Here is a 12,915-nt window from a genome sequence, read left to right as displayed (position 1 = left end):
TTATCTTAAGCCACCACATTTGTGTTAATTTGTTGCAGTACCCATAAGAAACTAATGCAACACTGTATTCGAATTCACAGGTAAATAACTCTGAATTAGGCAGACTTCCTCATTCATATCACATTTGTGCCAGATCTGTAAATAAACTTTTTCCCAATATTCATAGATTTTTCTCTTAGCAAGTTTTTTTGTCTATATTGTTGGTGCTACACAAATGAATCTTATTTTGTACTACCTTTCATTAATTGTTTCATGTGTATTTTTTCTCTTTTATTCATTAGCCTATAATGTCCTATTGAACAGAACCTATTTTGGTAAAGGTAGAAAGAAAATAATTTTTAAAGTCAATTTTTCTTGGTTCTGAATTTCAGACCCTAAGCAAGATACTTAAGTATTACACCCTCAGGTTTTTTATATATAACACAGTGATAATAGTACCTATGGTGTAAAGGATTATTGCATAGACTAAACAAGGAACAAATCCAGAGCACCTGGCTCAGAGTAGGAATCAGATAAAATTCCCTTTCTTCTTCTTACCCTGAGTAACAAATACATCCTTTGGCACTATCACACCTTTGGGTAAATACTGTACTTGCTTAGGACACACATACAATTAAAATTTTAAATTGAAATACTCTTAACATTTAATATTTACAGGGGGTACATATATTATTTGTATATCAATGTTATACATTGGAGTTGAAGGGGACTTGGGAACACTTTAGGGGTATGAGGGCTAAATTTTTTTTTTTTTTTTTGCCCTATTATAAATCTTTCTGCATGAGGAAGCAGTCAAAAACAAGTGTTACTAACACTTTTAAATCTGATACTTTTTTTGCAATCTGAACATAAGAAAGCAATCACTGGTATGCTAGCTCCTTCAAATGTACCTAGATATGTGACATCTTTTTGGTGTGGTCTGGATGTTGCTATATGTCTTTGCATATGTTAGTAAGTCTAACTAATTGTCAAGAATAGACACTAGAAATATTAGGTTGGTGTAGAAGTAATTGCAGTTTATGCCATACTTTTAATAGCAAAAACCGCAATTACTTTTGCACCAACCTAATACAAATGGCATTCCCAGGAACGAATGCTATTTCTGGGCCTTGTATTGAGCCATTTTCATAAGAAAGAGATCATGAAAAAAATGAAAGTTAATTAGCTCAAAAGAAAGGCGGATTTAAAAGAAACTAAAATAATTAGGGGAAATAGAGTAATATCCAATAGATATTTTGGTGACCCAGTGAGTCCAGGACATGCTGGATAGGTAGAAAAGCCAAATAATCTCAAAAGATAATATAAATACATTTTTTTTCTTGTAATCTCAATAGCAAGTGGCTCAGGGTATGTCCTGAGCTGCTGGATCAAACTAGTTCTTAGAGTTCATTAATTAATCTAATTTGCTGCTAGATCCACTGTGAGTTTGTCTTTCAGCCTTGCCAGTGACACTCTTGTGTTGTCCTTGTTTGCCTGCAGATTCTGACCAGCAGCAAATGTGTGTCTATGTGTGTAAATAAACCCTGGCCTATACCAGGAGTATCAGGAATAATATAACTAATTTATTGAGAAGATTATTAAGGGAAAGTGTTTGCTTTTTAAAATGTTTTTCTCTCTCTTTATATGTGTGTATGTGTCTGTGTGTGTGTGTGTGTGTGTGTGTGTGTGTATATTTACAGATTAAAAAGGTTACTAACAAGGAACAGAAAACCAAACACCGCATGTTCTCACTCATAAGTGGGAGTTGAACAATGAAAACACATGGACACAGGGAAGGGAACATCATACACTGGGGCCTGTCGGGAGGTTGGGGGTTAGGGGAGGGATAGCAAAGCATTATTTTCTTATAGTCCTCATCTGAGTTAATCCAACCCCAGCTACCCAGTAACCCAAACTAGAAATCTGGAACGTGGTTTAGTATAGCAAAGGCTTGGATAGCCTACGTTTGACTTCACTTTTCATGACTTTGAATAACTTTGCCTCTCAGTGCCTCAGTTTCTCATATATAAAATGAGAATATAATAGTGTATTATAATGCATTCCAGGATTCTTGTGAGGATTAAATGAGAGTTTATATATTTAGTGTTTAAAATTCAATAAATGTATAACTTTATTCCTTTTTTTATGCACTACATTCAATCTGTAAGTTTATTATTTTATTTTCTCTTATCAAAAATTTCCTTCGCATCATTATCACTTCCTTGCTTCAAGTCCTTCCAGTCTGGCTTTCCTGGATAACCTGTATCCAGTGTTTGCAAATTACTTCAACCATCTCTCTCCACTCTTCCCCTTAGTCGTATTTCTTCTCTGGTGGTGTGTACTGCTGATGGAGTGTGTTTTCTTGATATAAAATATTTTACATATTTATGGAGTACATGTTAGTATTTGTTACATGTATAGAAAGTGTAAGCTGGGCACCATGGCTCATGCCTGTAATCCCAGCACTTTGATAGGCCAAGGCAGACAGATCACCTGAGGTCGGAAGTTCAAGACCAGCCTGACCAACATGGAGAAACCTCGTCTCTACTAAAAAATATGAAACTAGCTGGGCATAGTGGTGCAAGCTTGTAATCCGAGCTACTCGGGAGGCTGAGGCAGGAGAATCGCTTGAACCTGGAAGGCGGAGGTTGCAGTGAGCCGAGATCATGCCATTGCACTCCAGCCTGGGCGACAGAGTGAGACTCAGTCTTAAAAAAAAAAAAAAAAAAAGAAAATGTATTGATCACGTGAGGGGCTGTTTGGTATATCCATAACCTTGAGTATTTACCATTTCTATGTGTTGGTAACATTTCAAGTCCTTTCTTCTAGCTACTTTGAAATATACTATACAATGTTGCTGACTATAATCACCCTACTCTACTATCAAATAATGGGGTTATCTTTTCTATCTGACTATATGTTTATATTCACAAATCAATCTTTCTTTATCCCCCCTTTCACTCTTGCACCTTTCCCAACCTGTGGTATATATCATTATATAACATTCTATTTTCTAATTACAGAAAATCAGTTTTTTTGTTTGTTTGTTTGTTGTTTTGTTTTGAGATGGAGTCTCGCTCTGTTGCCCAGGCTGGAGGGCAGTGGCACGATCTCGGCTCACTGCAAGCTCCACCTCCCGGGTTCACGCCATTCTCCTGCCTCAGCCTCCCAAGTAACTGGGACTACAGGTGCCCACCACCACGCCCCGCTAATTTTTTTGTGTTTTTAGTAGAGATGGGGTTTCACCGTGTTAGCCAGGATGGTCTCAATCTCCTGACCTCGTGATCCGCCCGCAAAGTGCTGGGATTACAGGCATTAGCCACGGCACCCAGCCCAGAAAATCAGTATTTTAGCTCTCACATATGAGTAAGAAAATGTGGTATCTGTCTTTTTGTGTCTGACTTATTTAAATTAACATAATACCCTTCAAGCTCCACCCATATTTCTGCAAGTAACATGATTTTATTCATTTTGATAGCCCAATAGTATTTTGTTGTGTATATATACCACATTTTTAAATTTATTAATCCACCAATGACACTTGGGTTGATTCCAAATCTTTGCTATTGTAGAGTGTTGCAATATTCTTTTGATATACAGATTTCTTTTCCTTTGGATAAATACCCAATAGTGGAATTGCTGGATAAGAACATAGTATTAATTTTTTTTTAGAAAACTCCATACTGTTTCCCACAGTGGTTGTACTAAATTACATTCCCACCAATAGTGTACAAAAGTTCCCTTTTCTGCTCGTCCTTGACAGTATCTGTGCTTTTTTGTTGTTTGATTTTTAAGTAATAGCCATTCTAACTTGGATAAAATGGTATTGCATTCTGGTTTTGATTTGCATTTCCCTAATGATTAGTGATGTCGATTATTTTTTTATATACCTGATAGCCATTTGTATGTCTTATTAAAAATTGCATTCATGTCCTTAATACATTTTTTAATGGGATTATTTGATATTGGTTGTTGAGTTGCTTTAGTTCCTTGTATATTCTGGATATTAATTAGTCCCTTGTCAGATAAATAGTTCGTAGAAGTTTCTCCCATTCAACAGATTGTTTCTTTACTCTGTGCATTTTTTCCTTTGCTGTGAAGAAGGCTTTTAGTTTAATTTAGTCCTACTTGTCTATTTTTGTTATAGTCGTCTGTGCTTTTGCAGTATTAGCCATGAAATGTTTCCCAAGACCAATGTCTTAAAGCATTTTCCCTATGTTTTTCTCTAGTAGTTTTATAGTTTTGGGTATTATATTTAAGTCATTCTTCTGTATATGGATATCCAATTTTCCTGGCACCACTTTTTGAAAAGGATGTCCTTTCCCCATTGTGTGTTCTTGGCAACTTTATATTAAAACAACAACAACAACAAAAAAAAACACAGTTGCTTGTAAATGCATGGATTTATTTCTGGACTATCTATTCCGTTCCATTTGTCTATGTGTCTATTTTTATATCAATACCATGCTGTTTGGGGTGCAATAGACTTGTAATATATTTTGAAGTCAGGCAGGGTGATGCCTCCAGCTTTGTTCTTCTTTGTTCAGGTTTCCTTTGGCTATGTGAGCCCCTTTTTGTTTTCATACAAATTTTAGCATTTTTCTTAATCTCTGTGAAAATAGAAAATACTTAGGGATTGCACTGAATCTATATATTGCTTTGTGCACTATGGTCATTTTAACAATAATGATTCTTTTGATCCATAAGCATGGGATGTATTTCCATTTGTTTGTGTACTCTTCAAGTTTTTTCATTAGTGTTTTGCAGTTTTCCTTGCAGATATTTTTCACCTCCTTAAATTTATTCCTAAGTATTTTATTTTTGGGAGCTGTTATAAATGGGATTACTTTCCTGATTTATTTGTCATCTAGCTCATTATTAGTGTATAGTGTATTGATTTTTTATGTTGATTTTATATTATGCAACTTTACTGAATTTATTAATTAAATCTACAAGGCTTTTGGTGGAGTGGTTCGTTTTTTCTAGATATCTGATTATATCATTAGGAAAGAGGAACAATATGACTTCCTATTTTTCACTTTGGATGCCTTTTCTTTCTTTCTCTTGACTGATTGCTCTTATCAGGACTTCCAGGACTATATTGAATAGCAGTGGTGAAAGTGGGCATCTTTAACTTGTTCCAGTTCTTAGAGGAAACACTTTCAGCTTTTCCCCATTTAGTATGATTTTAGCTGTGAGTTTGTCATATATGGCCTTTATTATTTTGAGGCATATTCCTTCTATTCCTAGTTTGTTGAGAATGTTTATCATTTTTAAGTGATGTTGAATTTTATCAAATGCTTTTTCTGCATCTTTTGAGATGATCATATTATTTTGTTGAAGTGATGTATCATGTTTACTAATTTGTATATGTTGAATAATCCTTGCATCCCTAGTATAAATCCAAGTTGGTCGTGGTGTATTATCTTTTTGGTGTGCTGTTGAATTCTGTTTGTTAGTATTTTGTTAAGGACTTTCTCCATCTATGTTCATCGGGGATATTGGCCTATAGTTTCTTTTTGTTGTGTTCTTGCCTGGTTTTTGGTATCAGGGTAAAGTTGGCCTCATAGAATGAGTTATGGAGAGTACCTTCTTCAATTTTTTGAAATAGTTTTAGGGGCACTGGTATTTTTTTAACATGTTTGATAGAATTCGGCCATTAATCCATCCAATTCTAGGCTACTTTTTGTTGGAAGACTTTTAGTATATGATTCAATCTCACTACTTGTTATTGGTCTGCTCAGGTTTTCTGTTTTTTCCTGATTCAGTCTTGGTAGGTTTTATGTTTCCAGGAATATATTAATTCCTCTATGTTCTCCTGTTTATTGGCATATAGTTGCTCATAATAGTCTCTCATTCTCTTTTTAAATATTTCTCTGATATCAATTGTAATATCTCCTTTTTCATTTCTGATTTTGTTTATTTGGGTGTTCTCCCTTCTTTGTTAGTTTGGCTAGAGGTTTATAAATTTTGCTTCTTTCCAGAGACCCAAATTTTATTTGGTTTATCCTTTGTATTTTTTAGGTCTCTCTTATTTAGTTCTGCTGAGATCTTTATTATTTCTTTACTTCTAGTAAATTTTTTTTTTCCCTAGCTTTTCTAGTTCCTTGAAGTACATTATTAGGTTGTTAATTTGAAATATTTCTACTTTTTTGATGTATGCATTTATTGCTATAAACTTTTCTTTTTCGCTGTATTTGCTCAGGTATTGGCATATTGTGTTTTCATTTTTATTTGTTTCGAGAATATTTTTTATTTTCATCTTAATTCTTCATTAACTCAATGGTCATTAAGGAGCATGTTATATAATTTCCATGTATTTGTATATTTTCCAAAGTTCATCTTACTGTTGATTTTTATTTTTATTCCATCGTGGTCTCAGAGGATACTTGATATAATTTTAAGTTTTTAAAAATTTGTAGATATTTGTTTTGTGTCCTATTATATAGTCTCTCCTAGAGAATGTTCCATGTGCTAATTAGAATAATGTATATTCTGCAATTGATTGAAAATTTTCTGTAAATGTCTACAATATCCATTTGGACTAGAGTCCAATTTAAATCCAATGCTTCCTTATTGATTTCCTGTCTAAATTGTCTATCTAATGCTGAGAGTGGGGTGTTGATATCCCTCACTATTGTTGTAGTAGATCTAGCTCTCTTTTTACATCTAGTAATATTTGTGTTATGAATCTGAGTGTTCCAATGTTGGGTGCATATATATTTAGAATTGTTATATCATGTTGCTAGATTGATCAATTTTTAATCATATAGTGACCATCTTTGTCCTTTTTAAAACTGTTTTTGATTTATAATCTATTTTAGCTGATATAATTATAACTAATTCTGTCAGCTTTTGTTTTCCATTTGCATGGAATATCTTTTTCTATCCCTTTATGTGGAATCGATATGTGTATTTGTAAGTTAAATATGTTTGTTCTAGGATAGTTGGATCGTTTTTCTTTATTCATTTTTCTCTATATCTTTCAAGTGGAGAATTTAATCCATTCATATTCAAGGTTGTTATTGATATAAGAGGGTTTTTTTTACTATCATATTGTTAATTGTTTTCTGGTTGTTTTGTATATTCTTTTTTCCTTTCTTTTTCTCTTATTGTTTGTCATTGTAGGTTGGTGTTTTACTGTAGTAGTACCATTTAAGTCCTTTATGTTCCTCATTTGTGTATTTGGTTTACCACTGACTTTTATCTTTTCATGTGTTTTTATGACTATAATTCATCCTTTAGCTTTAAAGTTTTGAACTCCCTTGAATTTTTCTTATAAGGCTAGTTTCAGAGTGTTGAATTCCTTTAGCATTTGCTTATCTGGAAAAGACTCAATTTCTTCTTCATTTATGAAGGATAATTTTGTTGGACATAATATCCTTTGGTGAAAGTTTTTTGTTTTCTTCCAGCACTTTGAATATGTCATATCATTCTCTTCCTGCTTGTAAGGTTTCTGCTAAGAAATCCACTGTTATTCTGATGGGGGTACCTAGGTGCTTTTCTCTTGCTCTTTCTATTATCCTTTATTTTGCTTTGACTTGAGACAGTTTGACTATAATGTGTGATATGGTTTGGCTGTGTGTCCCCACCCAAAATCTCATCTTGGAATTGTGATCCCCATAATCTTCAAATGTCAAGGGCAGGATTACCTGATGGAGGCAATTGGATCATGAGGGTGGTTCCCCCATATGGCTCTCATGATAATGAGTGAGTCTCTTGAGATCCGATGGTTTTTAAGTAACTAGTATTTCCCCTGTTTGCAGTCACTCTGTCCTGCCACCCTGTGAAGAAGGTGTCTGCTTCTCTTTTGCCTTCCGCCATGACTGTAAATTCCTGAGGCCTCCCCAGCCATGCTGAACTGTGAGTCAATTAAAACTTTTTCCTTTATAAATTACCCAGTCTTGGGTATTTCTTCATAGTAGTGTGAAAATGGACTAATACAATGTGTAAAGGAGAAAACCTTTTTGTATTATATTTGTTTGGGAATCTTTGAATTTCTTGCATCTGGATGTCTAGGTTTCTTGCTAGAATTAGGAAGTTTTCATCTAATATTTCATTAAATATATTTTCTAACATTTTTATTCTGTGTCCTTAAGGACACCAATAATTCAAATATTCACTTGTTTTCTATTGTTGCAAATGTCATGAAGACTTTGCTCATTTTTTTCTTTTTTCTTTGTTTTTATCGAATTGCATTATTTCAAAAGACCTATCTTCAAATTCTGAGATTCTTTCTCCTGATTGATCTAATATATTGTTGAAACTTTCAAATGTATTTTATATTTCAGTCAATGAATTATTTAATTCCAGAATTTTTGTTCTTTTGTTTTAATATCTATCTCTTTGGTAAACTTCTCATTAATATCCAGAATTGTTCTTATGATTTCTCTGTATTGCTATTTCAAACTCTTATATATCTTGCTGAGTTTCTTTAAAAATTAGAATTCTGAATTCTTTTTCCAGGATTTTGTAAATTTCTTTTTGATTAGGATATGTTGCTGTAGATTTATTTTTGGAGATACTGTATTTCCTTGCTTCTCCATGTTTTCATGTTTTCTGTGTGCTTACATTAATATAAATGTATCTAATGTAAGAGTCACTTCTTCCAATTGTTGAATTTGCCTCTATAGAAAAGGATTTTTGCCTGAAACTGTGTGTGTGTGTGTGTGTGTGTGTGTGTGTGTGTGTGTGTGTGTGTGTAGTATAATCTTTGTATGATTTTTAAGCTGTAAATAGTGTCAGTGGTATCCAGGATTTTCTTTGCGGTTTAGGAGGTGTTTATTAGTGGAGGCTTTGGTGAAGTTTTGCTGAGGACTAGGAAGCCAGGTGGGCCAGTCTCCAGGCCCCAGTGGCGGTGGCAGTAGGCTAAGTATGTCTGTCTTTGAGCCCCAGTGTGGCATACACTGGCACCATAATTAACAAGTCCATGGTGGCTGTTTTTGGGTTTCCAGGTGGCTTGTTCAGACGCTGGCAGTGGCAATGGTAGGCCAGGATTATGGGCCGGCTCTTGTGTTCCTGGACAGCAGGCATGATGTGGATGATGGCAGAAGCAATAGTCGGGTGTACCCCCTGGTCTTTGCTGGTGGTGGTGTTGGCTATGACGGGTTGAGTAGACCAGTCCCCTAGCCCTCTAGGAGTGCATGAAGATGGGTGCTAACTATGTTAATATCAGCAGGTAGTGTTGTCCTGACCACAGACTCTGGGAGAAGTGTTCAGGTGCCAACAGTGGTCGACTGGTAGGAGCAATCGCCAGATCCCTGGATCATATGCTTGAATAAAGGGGGGTTGGGGCATGTAGGACTGGGCCAGTGGACTTGTTTCAGTCCCCATGGTCATGTGTTCAGGCACTTACTGTGATAGGCAATGACAGCATTATCCTCAATTTTCCAGCATAATGCTCATGTATGTTCACTGGCGGTTGCACTGTGAACCAACCAATGCAAAGGGCAGAGACCCTCTCAGCAGGAGCAGGATAATCAGGTAGCTGTGGGATGTGAAGTTTCCCCATACCTTGATCTCACAGTGGCCTGCAATAGCAACAATGGGATTTGTCTCTGGGATGTATGAAAGTGCCCAGTCTCGCCTCTCTGTCCTTGGGCCTGTGGTGGTAGTGGCAGTGGCAGTTCTGGTTGGTCCCAGGGCAAAATAGATCTTCAGAGGCTGGGGTCTCAGAATGGCACAGGTTGTGGTCCTCTCAATGGGGAGGGTGGAGCCACTCTCAGTGGAAGCAGCATAGTTGGGAGTATAGTTTGCTTGAATCTTGGTCCCTCAGCAGCCCTCAGCTGCAGAGGGGTGATTGTCCTTGGGGTGCATGAAAGTGCCTGGCTTCCCTCCTCATCATTAGCACCAGTGGTAGCAGCAGTGGTGGCATCAGTTTCAGGGTAGGATGCAGTCCTTTGGGGGCTTGGCTCTCAGAATGGTGCCATGCTGAAGCTGCTCATGGCTCAAATACCTGTGGGACTCAGCATGAGTTCCTTCCCTGAAGCAATGCCTCTGTGCATCTCTAGGCAGCTCTCTCTGTTATCCTTGAGGCCCCTGTAGGTTGAGGGACTCTCCTGTAGCTAGAATTGTAAAAGTCCATGACAGGAATGTGGGGCCCTGGGGGCTGTTCACTTACCCTTTACTCATGTCTGGGAGTTTCTCCTGACTCCCAACTATTCTCGGCCAAGCAGGATGCCTGCCATGTGATATTGTTTGCTGTGTCCCCACCCAAATCTCATCTTGAATTGTAACTCCTACAGTTCCCATATGTCATGGGGAGAACCCGGTGGCAGATAATTGAATCATAAGGGTGGGTCTTTCCCATGCTGTTCTCATGATAGTGAATAAGTTTTATGAGATGTGATGGTTTTAAAAATGGGAGTTTCCTTGCACAAGCTATCTCTCTCTTTGCCTGCTGCCATCCATGTAAGACTCCTCCTTGCCTTCTGCCATGTTGAGCCTGTGAAGCCTCTGCAGACACATGGAACTGTAAGTCCACTAAATCTCTTTCTTTTGTAAATTGCCCAGTCTCAGCAGCGTGAAAACTGACTAATACAGTAAATTGGCTGCTGCTAAAAAGATACCTGAAAATGTGGAAGCAAATTTGGAACTGGGTAACAGGCAGAAGTTGGAACAGTCTGGAGGGCTCAGAAGAAGATAGGAAAATGTGGGAAAGTTTGGAACTTCCTAGAGACTTGTGAATGACTTTGACTAAAATGCTGATAATGATATGGACAATGAAATCCAGGCTGAGGTGGTCTCAGATGGAGATGAGGAGCTTGTTGGGAACTGAAGCAAAGGTGACTCCTGTTATGTTTTTGGACAGAGACTAGTGGCATTTTGCCCCTGCCCTAGAGATTTGAGGAACCTTGAACTTGAGAGATGATTTAGGGTATCTGGTGGAAGAAATTTCTAAGCAGCAAAGCATTCAAGGGGTGACTTTGGTGCCATTAAAGGCATTCAGTTTTAAAAGGGAAATAGAGCATATAAGTTTGGAAATTTTGTGGCCTGACAATGCAATAGAAAAGAAAATCCCATTTACTGAGGAGAAATTCAAGCTGGCCACAGAAATTTGCATAAGTAACAAGGAGATGAATGTTAATGACCAAGACAATGGGGGAAATGTCTCCAGGGCATCTTAGAGACATTTGCAGCAGCCCTGCCCATCCCAGGCCCTGCAGTTTAGGAGAAAAAAGTGGTTTTGTGGGCTGGACCCAGGGTCCTTCTGCTGTGTGCAGTCTAGGGACTTGGTACCCTGTGTCACAGCCCCTCCAGCCATTAGTAAAAGGGGCCAAGGTACAGTTCAGGCTGTTGCTTCAGAGGATCAAAGCCTCAAGTCTTGGAAGCTTCCACATGGTGTTGAGCCTGTGAGTGCACAGAAGTCAAGAATTGAGTTTTCAGAATCTCTCCCTAGATTTCAGAGGATGTATGGAAACACCTGGATGCCCAGGTGGAAGTTTGCTGTGGGTTTGGGGCCCTCATGGTGAACCTCTGCTAGGGTAGTGTGGAAGGGAAATGTGGGGTTGGAGCCCCTGCACAGAGTTCCTACTGGTGTACTACCTAGTGGAGCTGTGAGAAGAGGACCACCATCCTCCAGACCCCAGAATGGTAGATCCATTGACAGCTTGTGCCATGTGCCTGGAAAAGCTGCAGACACTTAATGCCAGCCCATGAAAGCAGCCAGGAGGCGGGGGCTGTACCCTGCAGAGCCACAGGGCTGGAGATGCCCAAGGCTGTGGGAGCCCACCTCTTGCATCAGTGTGACCTGGATGTGAGACATGGAGTCAAAAGAGATCATTTTGGAGCTTTAAGACTTGACTGCCCTGCTGGATTTTGAACTTGCATGGCGCCTGTAGCCCCTTCGTTTTGGCCAATTTCTCCCATTAGGAATGGCTGTATTTACCCAATTCCTGTAACCCCATCATATCTAGGAAGTAATTAACTTGCTTATAATTTTACAGGCTCATAGGCAGAAGGGACTTGCCTTGTCTCCGATGAGATTTTAAACTGTGGACTTTTGAGTTAATGCTGAAATGAGTTAAGACTTTGTGGGACTGTTGGGAAGCCATGATTGGTTTTGAGATTTGGGAGGGGCCACGGGTGGAATGATATGGTGTGACTGCATCCCCACCCAAATCTCATCTTGAATTGTAACTCCCACAATTCCCATGCGTCATAGGAGGAACCCAGTGGTAGGTAATTGAATCATAGGGGTGGGTCTTTCCTGTTCTGTTCTCATGATAGTGAACAAGTCTCACAAGATATGATGGTTTTAAAAATGGAAGTTTCCCTGCATAAGCTCTCTCTCTCTCTTTGCCTGCTGCCATCCACGTAAGATGTGACTTGCTCCTCTTTGCCTTCCTCCATGTTAAACCTGTGAAGCTTCCCCAGTACATTAAACCTCTTTCTTTTGTAAATTGCCCAGTAAAATTGGGTATGTCTTTATTAGCAGCATGAAAACAGAATAATACACCATCCTTCCCTCTCCTTAGCTGCCAGAGCTTCCCATCACTTCTCTGTTGAATTCCATTGTTCTCTCTTCAATAATCTATTCAAAATGTCATGAGTGTGGTCCTTGACTGGACTTCTTTTCTGTCTTCAGCCAATTTCATTGTAATAAAATAACAAAATAGCTCCTTTTAATAAGTTTTCCTCAAATTTTATACAGAAACAAAACATGGGTCTTGGAGTACATGACTTGGATTTCCACATTTAGTTTAAGGCTAGATATATGTTTAGACTACCTTAAGATAAAGTGTATTTATAAACTAGGACCAAGGCAAACTCATATTATCTTTACTATTGACATGGATAACAATATTAACAAGTTTCACATTTCAATGGATTTCAAATTTTATTATGTAAAATATGGGCATTGTAATATCAGCTTCATAAATGTTTTGTGATTAATTATAAAGTATGAGGTATTTTACATGGCAATTTTGATTTTTT

Source organism: Macaca fascicularis, chromosome 2 (genome assembly GCF_037993035.2).
Source record: "Macaca fascicularis isolate 582-1 chromosome 2, T2T-MFA8v1.1".
In the NCBI taxonomy this organism is placed as follows: Eukaryota; Metazoa; Chordata; class Mammalia; order Primates; family Cercopithecidae; genus Macaca; species Macaca fascicularis.
This window is presented reverse-complemented; position numbering follows the sequence as displayed.